This window comes from Arvicanthis niloticus, chromosome 1, assembly GCF_011762505.2.
Source record: "Arvicanthis niloticus isolate mArvNil1 chromosome 1, mArvNil1.pat.X, whole genome shotgun sequence".
NCBI lineage: Eukaryota > Metazoa > Chordata > Mammalia > Rodentia > Muridae > Arvicanthis > Arvicanthis niloticus.
In genome coordinates, this window is record NC_047658.1 from 121,117,896 (window position 1) to 121,130,589 (window position 12,694).

At 37.8% G+C, this 12,694-nt stretch overlaps 1 pseudogene across 1 annotated transcript; it reads left to right on the top strand.

Annotated features, from left to right (window-relative positions):
• The first annotated feature begins 3,327 nt into the window (after positions 1-3,327).
• Positions 3,328-8,406, top strand: LOC143439100 (olfactory receptor 5B3-like; annotated as a pseudogene). Its single transcript, XR_013107522.1, has 2 exons — positions 3,328-3,758; positions 5,000-8,406. The product of XR_013107522.1 is annotated as an olfactory receptor 5B3-like (transcript).
• Positions 8,407-12,694: the final 4,288 nt, after the last annotated feature.

A 12,694-nucleotide genomic window follows, 5' to 3' on the forward strand; every position in this document is an offset into this window, starting at 1 on the left:
AATTGAACATAGTATTATCCGAGGACCCAGCTAAACCACTCCTGGGCATATACCCAAAAGATGTTTCAACATACAACAGGGACACATGCTCCACTATGTTCATAGCAGCCTTATTTATAATAGCCAGAAGTTGGAAAAAACCCAGATGTCCTTCAACAGAGGAATGGATACAGAAAATGTGATATATTTACACAATGGAGTACTACTCAGCTATGAGAAACAATGAGTTCATGAAATTCTTAGGCAAATGAATGGAGCTTGAGAATATTATCCTAAGTGAGGTAACCCAATCACAAAAGAACATACATGGCATGCACTCACTGATAAGTGGATATTAGCCCAAAAGCTCACAATACCTAAGACACAATGCATAGACCACATAAAACTCAAGAGTAGAAAGGAAGACCAAAGTGCGGGTGCTTTGGGTTTTTTTAGAAGGAGTAGCAAAATACTCAACCAGGGCTCCCAGGGTCTAAACCTCCAGCCTGAGAACAGAAAGGGAGGGACTCATGGCTCCAATTGTATAGGTAACTGAGTGTGGCCTCGTTATGCAACAGTGGAAGTAGAGGGCCACAGTCCCCAAAAGATTGAATCCATAATGTTGGGGAATGTGAGAGCAGGGAGGTGGATTGGGAGAACAGTGGGAGCACACCCTCAAAAATTGGAAATGGGGGTATGGGATAAGGGGTTTTGGGGGAGAAAGGAAGAGGAGATAACAGTGAAAGGTAAATATATACAATATCCAATAAAAAAAACCAGATAATGGGTCTAGCAAAAAAATTTATATTCTCAAGAGGAATGCAAATCCTAATTTCCCTCAACAATTAATTGACAAAAGAGGAGTAATTTTACAAAAAGTAGAAGAAGCTCTCATTAATTGATATATAGATTGATTAATTATTGGCTGTTTTATAGTAGTCCTTTGATAAAGTAAATTATTAATAAAGAAATTATATTTTTTTAAATAGTGTCTTCATGACTCTCTGAGGGTGGAAGGAGCATGACTTGTTTACTGTTAACTTTCTAAAACTGAAAGATCATGGCAAATCTGCCGCTTATTGCCTCTGGCATCGCTGAGACCAATAAAAACTATGCCACAATTATGTGGAAGGACCGTTTTACCCTTAAATGGAATGACCGGGACCCAATTCCTATATGGGGCCGAGGATTGATAATGCCTGTTTGATACCACAGAGGCACAGCTAAATGGCTGCCAAAAAGATTAATGAATTAAATAGATACCGCCACAAAACCAGGCCCAACTATAAATAAGATGAATAACAATTGACATCCAGGGAAGATAAATTTCCCTGAGAATTCCCTTCTCTTTTCCTTTCCAGGTAAAAATTAATCACCTGGGATGTCTGCTCTTAGGAGTTCTAATCTTGATGCTGGCCTTCGGATTTATACTACTCAGACCTGCAATGGGCCTTTGACAAGAACATCAAACAGCTATAGACTGAAATCACTAATCTGAAGAAATCCCTCATTTCACTGTCTGATGCGATCCCCCAAAGTTGCAAAGGACTTTATTGGACTTAATTTTCTCTTTTACAATAGAAAAGACTGTGTGCAGCTCTAGACTGTGTACATCCCTTAAAGAAGAATGCTGCTTTTACATAGACAAAACAGGGATGATTAAAGAGAGCATGAAAAAGGCCAGAGAAGGTCTCAAGAAAAGACAGAGAGAGAAAGAGAAAAATGACAGCTTGTACAAAAATTGGTCTTCAACCTTTCCATGATTGTTAACACTACTTTCTTCCATCTTGGGACCATTAATTAGGTTATTTTTGCTTATTTCCTTTGGTCCCTGGGCCTTAAATAGGCTGACTTACTTTGTGAAACAACAGATAGATAATCTGATAGCAAAATCTATTCAGATACATTATCATAAGTTAGCTATGGAGGAGCATGAGACTCTAGATGAGGATATTACTCTATCCAGGGTGCTCCCAAGTCTCATCTCCACCCAACCTAAAAGAGGGTACTTCCGCCCCTAGACCAAGCAAAGAGGGACCACCTAGAACCCTCTCTGTCTGTCGATCTGAATTCTTAGGCTGCGAGGCTAAGCACTGCAAGGGAATATAAATAAAAGTTAAAAATATGTTTCTGGGTTCCCTGAGGGACAAGCCTGATGTCATAGGGGTTGATGTCAAAAGTATCCCCTCTCTAAGAAAAAGACATTGGGATGGGTATGGCCCTCATGCCTCACTAGACAATGACAGGAGGACTGGAGCCAATACAAGGTCCCTTTTAACTACTGGAGGTCAGGCCTCTATCCCCACCTTGGCAAGATTAGAATCGCTACAGCCCTTCTATACTTGGAGAAGGGAGGAGATGTCAGGGGCAGCCCTGCTTATACACTGAAGGCCTAAAATCAGCCATAAACCTAAAATCAGCAATAGACCTGATATACATAGCTGCTAACACAAAATCTTAAGTCTTTGGAAAAACACTGAAACAGATGGCTATAAACTATTGTAAACAGGCAGCTTTTGTGGAAATCTACCAGCCTGAGTAGTCATAGATCTTGTAAATAGGCAGCCTTTGTGGATAGTGCCAAAATAGATAAGGACAAGTGAATCATAGGCAGAGTCATAGTGACCTGACCCCTGAACCTTTACCCAGCTGATACCCTGTTATGAAAGATATCTGTACTTCCCCTGAACACCTATGCTCCTGTATCATCCCCTTTCCCACATCCTGCATTTTCATGTTTATAACCCCTTTGTTAAAAAGTAAAAATTATGATTTGATAATAAAAAAAGAAAGAAAGAAAAAACCACATATCATTGTAAACCTTGATGTTTACAGTAATTTGTTAGAACAATTATAGAAGGTGAACACACACTCTCACTTGGCTTCTTCTCTGCAATAAAAACTCATAAATATTATGTATTAATTTCAGAAAATTTCCAAGTGAGTTTCCATCTGTTTCTTGGCTTTCATAGGTGAAAGTTTTGTTTACTATTAATTCAAGATATGTTGCTTTATATAATATTACATTTATTTTCTTGCTAGAGTCAACACTAGAAAGTGAAATATTTCTGTATACAAATAATGCATCAATTAGTAGATAAAAATGAAATGTAATAAAAAATTGTGCATAATAAAAATAACCAACTGATTCTCTACAGACAACTTAATTGCTTCTGCCCTATAGGATTAGGATGTTTAGATAATCTCACACAATCACTCTCCCGAGGTCTCATGTCTTTAGAATTTTCCCTGCAGATATCCCTGCATTGGCCTCTAATTGTAATCTAATTCAAATTGATGGCGATTTAGGTGAAACAGACTGTATGCTATGCTTCATTGGCCATTTGATGTTGACAGTCACTCTTAGCACCTACAGCCTTCTTGACCCTAGGATTTGCTAAGAGCCTTCAATCATAATCTAGGGAAAAATAAAATCACAATGATTGACTTTTTAATAATAATCACTTCATGACAAGTTTTGGAGGACTGTATTAGGTACAGGCCCAGTTTGTGATTGACACCAGAGATGTGGTGTTATGTTTCTAAAGTAAATTAAGAGGAAATGGGAGGTTTTTCTAGGCAACTAAGACTCAACGGAGATTTGAACTTTTATCTGTGAAAATGCTCTTTCCTTTCTCATTCTCTGCATTAGAGAATTTGGAGCCTTTTGAAAACTGCCTGAGAGGAAGCTTTGCTCATAGCTCTTGTACAGTATTCCATGGCTGATTTGTGGAGGTTGGTATATTATTCAAGTTTGGCTGTTCTCTCCTATGGAACTGGTAAGCTTCTTCTTTCTATGAAACTTTTGTGATTTTTGTATGGAAAACCAGCAAGACAACTACATTCATTATGAGATATTTTAAAGAAAAATGTGTGATTTCAGCATGCACCTGAGGTAAATGTGAAAAATTTCATCATATGAAATGTAGAAATTTGTACAACACATCATGCTTATTTCTCGATAAGACTGAAAAAAAAGCCTCCAAAAATGTATGATGTCCTATCTGATTAGGTTATAATCTTACATTAACTATGTATTTGCTTCTTATTGAAGGAAAGAAACAAGATAGCAGCTAATCCTTAAAGTGAAAAAACATTTCTTTCATGATGATTGCCTTTCTTCCATGATATCATGCTAATTAACATTAATATACCTGTACATGCTGACAATGATAGAGATAAAAATCATAGATTTAAAAAATTAGGTTGAAGATGAATTCAACTTTTGAATCTTGACTCCTTTTAAAAACTACATATATGATTTTCAGGTTATTCTGTATGTTTTAATTTTCAATTTTCTAAAAGGGAAGAATAAAAATGCTACTTGCTTCTTCCTCCAGACATAGATACAGAGACATACAGATATATATTTACATATACAGTCTTTATTACTGATCGTAGAGATAAGTGTATTCTAAGGATTTTATATATTTGTTAAAGGAGAAAGCAATGCTAAAGTCAGGCTTATAAATTCACATTTGGAGAATATGAGGTGACTGCAAAGGTGAGCAATAATAGAATTGGATGGATATTCTTCAAAAGCTTAAACTGTAATCAACATACATATTGAAATGTATGTAACATACTATTATTACATGAGAAGAGGCATAGATTTAATAGCATTCAGGATTGAACTTACCATCAGAGTAAATTTGTGAGCTGAAGACATTCCATGTATTGGTGACACTCCAATCTATGGACTCTGGTTTGGTTAAAGTATCCCATTGATGATGGATGAGATGATTATTATAAGTTAACTCTTCATATCAAAAGTAGAATACAGATTTATCTACAATTATTAAACTGTTTGCACTTTAGAAAATATAGCTATACAGTTGAAATTAGGCAGAATACTACTAGAGATGCCACAGATTCAATGGCTTGCAACCTTGTATATAATTCACAATCATTTCTTTCAACCTTATGCTTCTCTATAGAAAAACAAATTATATGTTCTTTGACAATTTGAAATTCAATTCCACTTCTTTATTTTTTTTGTAACTTTGACACTTTGATACAGATCACCCATTAATTCTCTGATAACCTTGATGGAGAACAGGACAGTAGTGGCACAATTCTTCCTGCAGGGACTTACCGATCTCCCAGGCCTACAGCTTCTACTCTTTACCATCTTTCTCCTCATCTACACCATTACCCTTGTGGGGAACCTGGCAATGATCCTGCTGATTGTTCTTGATGCTCACCTTCACAGTCCCATGTACATTTTTCTTGGTAATCTATCACTGGTGGACGTTTGTTAGTCTTCAGGTGTCACTCCAAAAGTCATGGCTGGTTTTCTAGTAGGAGATAAAGTCATGTCCTATAATGACTGTGCTGCTCAGATGTTCTTTGTTACAGGCTTTGCTACTGTGGAAAATTACTTGTTGGCCTCAATGGCTTATGATCGCTATGCAGCAGTCTGTAAGCCCCTACACTATGCTAGCACCATGACTACAAGTATGTGTGCATGGATGATTGCAGGCTGCTATGCCTGTGGCTTCCTGAGTGCCTGTATCTATACTGGGGATGCATTTAGTCTTTCCTTTTGTAAGGCTAATGTGGTCCATCATTTTTTCTGTGATATTCCAGCAGTCATGATACTCTCTTGCTCTGACAAACGTGTAAATGAACTGGTTCTTGTTTATGTAGCAAGCTTCAATATCTTTTTTGCTCTCACAATCATTTTAATATCCTACCTAATGATTTTTATCATGATTCTAAAGATGCACTCATCTGCAGGACATCAGAAGGCCATGTCCACTTGTGCATCTCATTTCACTGCTGTTTTTATTTTCTATGGGACAGTAATTTTCATGTACTTGCAGCCTAGTTCCAGTCATGCTATGGACACTGACAAAACTGTGTCTGTGTTCTATACCATGGTGATCCCTCTGCTGAACCCTTTGGTCTACAGCCTGAGGAATAAGGAAGTTAAGAGTGCATTCAGAAAGATTATTTTCAGGCCAAAATGATATTATATTGATTTTATCTGCGACATACAATACCTGGATTCATTTTTCTCACATTCTTTTCAGTGAACCAGACTTGATTTGTTATCTCTATGACCATCAACCTGTTGGTCTGTCTTTCTGTCTGTCTATCTATCTATCTATCTATCTATCTATCTATCTATCTATCTACCTATCTATTATCATCTGTCATCTATCTATTAATCCAAGCTGCATCCATTTATCAGCTGTGTATGTGTGAGTGTGTGTGTGTGTGTGAGAGAGAGACAGAGATAGAGAGAGAGAGACACAGAGAGATTTCATATCACTCATTTAATGGTTATAGGACAGCTTGTAGAGGACAATTCATTTTCTCTTTACCACATAAGTTCTAAGGATCAAACTAAGGTTCTCAACACTGAAAAACAGCACCTTTACTAACTGAGCCACCTTGTTAATCTTGCATCATATTTGAAAACTGTCAGGTTGAAAAGAACCTCCAATATTCCAAACTCCAAGGATCAGTGCATGTCTATAAATAACAGTCTAGGCTCAACCGAAGCTGCAATATAGAAGAAATTATGGCAGATGGATAAAAGTTTAATGTCAGCATTTGCCAGGAACATGAAAAAAATCGGTTTCTGTTTGACAAAAAGACACTTTCCTTGCCTATACATGTGGTTGTATACCAAAGCCCACCCTTTCCTCTAGACTTTCTTAGTCCCTACTTACACACATTTGTTATGCGTTTCAAAGTCCATTCTTGCTTCCAGGCCCTTCTTACCTGTATCATTCCTCCTCCAATATTATAGCTCCCAGGCTGTTGCAGGTCACAGGGTTTCCACTTCTCGCATTCCAGTTGCTTCTTTATAAAAGGTGAAGTTATTCCCCGTCTCCACTATTGTCCCTTTCCTCTCTTTTGTTATTCTTACAAATAGCCCTGGCTACATATAGTCTGCTTCTTTTTTTCTCTGCTGTGGACTTTTCTAGTTTCCCCTGGCTATTCTCTCTTATCTACAATAAAGCCCTTCCCCTAATCATTGAGCAGCCATTTTGGTGGTTCCTCTGCTGAACCTATCTTATAAACACCAACCCTAAATTCAGTTTTCTGAAATTATACCTTATAGTAAAAGAGATATTCAGAGTTATAATATATGAGTGATATTAATGGTGTTGGTTTTTAATCAAATAAAAATAAAAATATAGGTCTATTAAATGCATCATCTTTTATCAATTTACTTTTAACTTGTGTCAATGCAGATCTTTATAAAACAGGAATATAATACAGACTAGTCATAGAAGTTCACAGTGAGGACGCACTGAATTATATGAAGCCCAGTTTTTAGGATGAAATGCATTTTGGCTTTGTGTGGTAGTTTTATGGTTTAGTTTAGCTATATTACATATTTTTTAGTGTGAATGTATTCTTATGAAATATGGTGGTAAACCCATGGAGTCTCAGCACTTAAGAGGCTGATATTCATAGATTAATAACATTTTGATACTAATTTAAGTTCTATATCAAGACACTGTCAAAATAAAAAGATAAAGAAAAGAAAAAACAGTGGAAAAAGACAAAAAATGGCTCAACTGATGTCTTTCTGGGGGCTAGTAACAGTGATTTTGAAAGTAAATGCTCTTGGAAGCCATGGGTTCTGTAATGATTTCCCTGATTAACGTGGTGGCCATCATCCATTCTGAGAGGAGCTGGATAAAATGAGGTAGAAAATTAATCTGTTTATTTCTTTTTCTCTATCTCTCATTCCTTCCTTCCCACCGTTCTGTGTCTTTCTTTGTATGAGAGAGATATCTATCTTCTGTCACATTCAGAGCCCGAAACTACTGGATCTCAAATCCTTGATTTCGCCTTTCCCTTCTCCATTCTCACATGTGTGAACTGTGTTTTAATTAACCCACAAACCTGCCTGGTTGATCAGCTTTCACAGAAAACACAACGAATATTTTTGGCATCTATAATCACATGAACTGATGGTAAAATTTCCATACATGGGGTTTGGCACTTACTGACTGTGGAGTACTCATCCTTAAAGAGGTCATCTGTATCACCCTTTCTACCACTAAGAATCATGAAACAATATAGAAGGTGGGGGAGCAAAAAGGCTGTTAAGTGCCTGTGGTTGAGAGGACTTCTGTGAAACAATGTCTTTTGGACATGACATGGCTGTTGCACCCATGAACTTTAGTTGTGGTTATCTGCATAGAGTATGCATAAGATTGGGTGCATTAACATTTTATCTTGTAAGGGGGAAAGGCTCATGAGGGCTGACCCATCCCTGAGGACTACTGACAGTAAATGATGGATGGTGCATTACATTTTTCATTAGTAAGTTGCTTATGCTTTAAGAAATAATTTCTTCATAACATATAAATAAACTTATTTTCACTCAGTGGGCCATACATAAAAAATATGAAAGTTGGAAGGAAAGTTGTTGAAAAGAAGGGTTTTACTGGGAGAAGAAAGGGGCGAATAAGAGTACCAAGGGGTAAGAAGGACTACACTTCCTTATATACATGTATAAAATTCCTGAATAATAAATTTTGTAAATTAAGTTGTCACTTGATATTTAATTTTATAATTTAGATTTAAGCCTAATATATTCTGTTACTTCTACAACTTTAGACTTTTTCTCTGCTCATTTATATACTAGTTGTCATTCACCACATAGACTATCTCCTCACATGATCTATTCTTTTCAAAACTTTATTAACATTTACTTCATTGGCTTACTAATAGTGTTTATATTCTCTCTAATTAAACTATTAATCACACAATAGAAGTGACTCTAACTTTTAAAGAAGCCAAAAACATACAATGGAAAAAAGAAAGCATCTTCAGTAAATGGTGCTGGTCTAATTGGCAGTCTGTATGTAGAAAAATGAAAATAGATCTATGTTTGTCACCTTGCACAAAGCTCAAGTCAAAGTGGATCAAGAACTTCAACATATAACTATAAACACTGGATTTAATAAAAGAGAAAGTGGGAAAGACTTTCAAATTCATTGCCGCAGGGGAAAATTTTCTAAACAGAACCCCAATGGCTCAGGCTCTAAGATTGAGGATTAATAAATGGGACCTCATGAAATTGGAAAGCTTCTGTAAGGCAAAGGATATAGTCAATAGGACAAATCAGCAACCTACAGTTTGAGAAAAAAATCTTAACTATCTCCACATCCAAAACATATAAGGGATTCAAAAAGCTAGAGACCAAGAAACCAAACAACTGAAACAAAATGCAAATAAAGAAAATATTCAATAAAAAATGGGGTATAGAAGTAAACAGAGAATTCACAACAGAGGAATATCAAATGGCTGAGAAGCATTTAAAGAACTGTTAAAAGTCCTTAGTCATCAGTGAAATGGAAATCAAAATGACCCCTGAGATGTGGGTCCATTTTACACCAATCAGAATGGCTAAGATCAAAAAACTCAGGTGACAGCATATATTGGCAAGGATATGGAGAAAAAGGAACACTCCTCTATTGTTCGTAGGACTGTAAACTGGTACAACCACGCTGGAATTCAATCTGGAGGTTCCTCAGAAATTTGGACCAGATCTACCTATACAGCTATATACACAGCTGTATCACTCTTGGGCACATACACAAAAGATGCCCCACCATACCACAGGGGCACATATTCTACTATGTTCACAGCAGCCTTATTTGTGATAATCAGAATCTGGAAACACCCCAAATGTCCCACAACAAAAGAATGGATACTGAATGGCTCATTTACACAATGGACTACTACTCAGCTGTTAAGAATGAGGACATCCTGAGTTTTGCAGGCATATAGGTAAAACTAGAAAGTATCATCCTGAGTGAGGTAACTCAGACCTAAAAGTACATGCATGGTATGTAGTTACTTACTTAATTGGATATTAGCCAAAAAATAAAAAGTACAGAATACCCAAGATAATCCACAGAACTAAAGAATGTTAACAAGCTGAAGGGCCCAAATGAGGATGCCTCAATCCCACTTGAGAGGCAGAAGAAAGCAATCATGGAGAGAGGTGAGGGGGGGGAAGTAACTGGGTAGGAAAGGGTTCAGGGAGGGGAAGAGGGAAACATAATTAGGTTGTGTGTTGGGGAACAAGACTGAAGCCCTGAGGGCTAGCAGAAAGAATGGAAAAAGGCAACCTCTAGAGGTAGCAGGTGGGGGAACCTTCTAGAATGTACCAGAGACCTTGGAGGTAAGAGACTTTCAGGGCTCAAAGGGAGGGACTTAGATGAAATGCCCTACAGTGGGGAGAGGGAACTTTTAGAGTCCACCTCCAGCAAAAAGATAGACTCAAGTGGAAGGATGTGGTTTCAATCCCACAGTCAAAAACTCTGACCTATAATTGTTGCTCCAGGGTCAAAAATGAAGGAGAACCTGAGGGAAAGAAGGTCCAGTGATAGGCCCAAATTTGGGTCCAGGTCAAGGGGAAGCCCCAGTGTCTGACACTATTACTGTTGCTATGTTGTGTTTACAAACAAGAGCCTAGCATGGCTGCCCTCTGAAAATCCCAACAAGCAACTGAAAGAGTCAGATGCAGATATTTATACAGAACTAATGGACTAGTGACCCCTGTGATTGAATTAAGGAAAAGCTGGAAGAAGTCAAGGAGGAGGCCAACTCTATAGGAAGACCAGCAGCCTAAACTAGCCTGGCCCCCAGAGATGTCTTAGACACTGAGACACCAACCAGGCAGCATACAGCAGCTGATATGAGGCCCCCAACACATACACAGTAGGGGACTTCTGGGGCTTGACTTAGTGAGAGAAGATACACCTAACCCTCAAGAGACTTGAAACCACAGGAAGTGGGGAGGTCTGGTTGGGGTGGAGGTTGTGGATTGGGACATCACCTTGGTGACCTGGGGGGTGGGGGGGCATATGGGATGTGGAATAGTTAGAGGCCAGACCAGGAGGGAGATAAAGATTGGAGTAAAAAAATGATTAAAAAATCAAAAATTAAAAAACAAAAAACAAAACCATGGTCAGTGGTACCTGACTAGATGTCTTTGTTGTAGTAGATCTCAAAAAGATATTTTAAATGAGTAATTAGTAACCTTGTAAGTGAATTTTTCATTCTTTATGTTTTTATTTAAATATGTTTGAGATTATTCTTTTGTGGGTATTAGATAATACCCACCAGAAACATAATAAGTTCTTGGTAAGACACAAGTTTCTCATTTTTAAATGAGGGAGTATATTTGTAGTTTTGAGTTCAATGGCAACATGTGGACCTATGACTCCTTGTAAATCTTACATGTGAGGAATCTTCTGAATAAATTGTAGAACACTTTTAGAAATACAGGTCTTTAGCTTTTCTTTCTCTTCTTCCTCTTCTTCTTGTTCTGTCTCCTCCTCTTCCTCCTCTTCCTCCTCTTCCTCCTCTTCCTCCTCTTCCTCCTCTTCCTCTTCCTTCTCCTTCTCCTCCTCTTAATTATTTTCTTCTTCTTTCTTTATTTATTTTTCACTTTTTAATACTCCAGATTCTATTCCCCTCCTGGTCCACCCTCTGACTGTTCCACATCTCATACCTCCTCCCTGCCCTCTGTCTCCATGAGGATGAACCCCCCAACCCCACCAGACCTCTAAACTCCCTGGGGTTTCCAGTCTTTTAAGGGTTAGGTGCAACTTCTCTGACTGAACCCAGAGCAGCCAGTCCTCTGCTCTATATGTGTTGGGGCCTCATATCAGCTGATGTATGCTGCCTGGTTGGTGGTCCAGTGTCTGAGAGATCCTGGGGTCCAGGTTAATTGAGACTGCTGGTCCTTTTACAGGATCACCCTCTTCCTCAGCTTCTTCCAGCTTTCCTCTAATTCAAACACAGGGGTCAGCATCTTCTGTCCATTGGTTAAATGCAAATATCTGCATCTGACTCTTTCAACTGCTTGCTGGGTCTTTTGGAAGATGGAAAGGTTTCCCATGCTCATGGAATGGCAAGATTAATATAGTAAAAATGGCCATCTTGCCTAAAGCAATCAACAGATTCAATGTAATCCTCATCAAAATTCCAACTCAATTCTTCATAGGGTTAGAAAGAGCAATTTGTAAATTCATTTGGAATAACAAAACCCCAGGGTAGCGAAACTATTCTCAACAATGAAAGAACTTCTGGAGAAATCTCCATCCCTGACCTCAAGCTATGTTACAGAGCAATAGTGATAAAAACTGCATGGTATTGATACAGAGACAGGCAGGAAGATCAATGGAATAGAACTGAAGACCGAGAAATGAACTTACACATCTGTGGTCACTTGATCTTTGACATAGGTGCTAAAACCATCCAGTGGAAAAAACAGAATTTTCAACAAATGATGCTGGTTCAACTGGAGGTCAGCATGTAGAAGAATGCACATTGATCCATTCTTATCTCCTTAAAGCTCAAGTCCAAGTGGATAAAGGACCTTCACATAAAACCAGATACATTGAAACTAATAGAAGAGAAAGTGGAAAAGAGCCTCAGTTCTGAAATGGAGTGTGGAGAGTGAACTGAGCATTTTGCACACAACATTAATTTATTCTTTGCTCTTGAATGTGGATGTGATATGACAAGCTGCTTCAGGTTCCTACTACCTTGAGTTCCCTGTAATGATACATTATAACATGTAATTGTAATCCAAATTAAATACCTAATGCTTAAGTTTTAAGTTGTATTTGTTGAACATTTTAATACAAAAAAAGAAATGAAACAGAAGAAAGGAACAATGAAAAAGAAAGTGGTAGCTCAAAATCTTTGATCAGCATAGGTCAAA